This window comes from Brassica oleracea, chromosome C3 (assembly GCF_000695525.1).
Source record: "Brassica oleracea var. oleracea cultivar TO1000 chromosome C3, BOL, whole genome shotgun sequence".
NCBI classification, from domain to species: domain Eukaryota; kingdom Viridiplantae; phylum Streptophyta; class Magnoliopsida; order Brassicales; family Brassicaceae; genus Brassica; species Brassica oleracea.
The window spans coordinates 64,304,386-64,305,438 of NC_027750.1; positions in this window are offsets into that span (position 1 = coordinate 64,304,386).

Here is a 1,053-nt window from a genome sequence, read left to right on the forward strand (position 1 = left end):
TACACTGAAAAGCCAGTCTTCCACTTTCGCTTCTCGTTGTCGTCAGCGCGTCGTCAGAACATCTCCAAAACACGTTATATATCTTCAAATATGAAATTTTTTGTTCTACAAAAAAAATCTCGAAACTTCAAAAAACTCTATATTTAAAGTTTCACTATTCAAAACTTCAAATTTGAAATTTCATATTTTTATTTGCATTTTAGTCTCTACAACTACACATTACATTTATAATTCATAAATATTTTCTTCTTTATTGTTTCAATCCTTATAAAAATTATATCTCATAAATATTTTTAGTTTTGTTTACAAAATTTAAGTTTACACATAAAATTAAATAAAATTTTTAAAAAAGATTTAAAATATGTAAAACTAGATTTAGATAACAAAAATATACAAAAAAAACTTAACAAAAAAAATTACCACTACAAGAAAACATATTTTTTACTAGGGCAGTATTCGTTGTAAATTCGTCGTAAACAGGGTGTTACGACGAATTAACCTCGAAAGACATTTCGTTGTTAAACGTCCGTAGTAGCGGAGGTTTCGTCGTAAACGACTCGTTACGTTTACGATGAAATATATTCCTCGTAAAGCGCAGAGAAAGAATTCGTCGTAAACGACACGTAAGATTTCGTGGTAAAGCCCACATAATGATTTCAATGTAAAGCACACGTAAATACTTTCGTTGTAAATCACTCGTAAACATTTTGATGTAAAACCCTCGTAAATCTTTCGATGTTAATCACTCGTAAACATTCGATGTAAACTCCATGTAATGATTACGAGAAGTTTACATCGATTCTTATTATATTAAATATAAATTAAAATTTAGTATATATTAATTAATAATAATATAATAAGAATCGATGTAAACTCCTCGTAAACATTACATGGAGTTTACATCGAATGTTTACGAGTGATTAACATCGAAAGATTTACGAGGGTTTTACATCAAAATGTTTACGAGTGATTTACAACGAAAGTATTTACGTGTGCTTTACATTGAAATCATTATGTGGGCTTTACCACGAAATCTTACGTGTCGTTTACGAC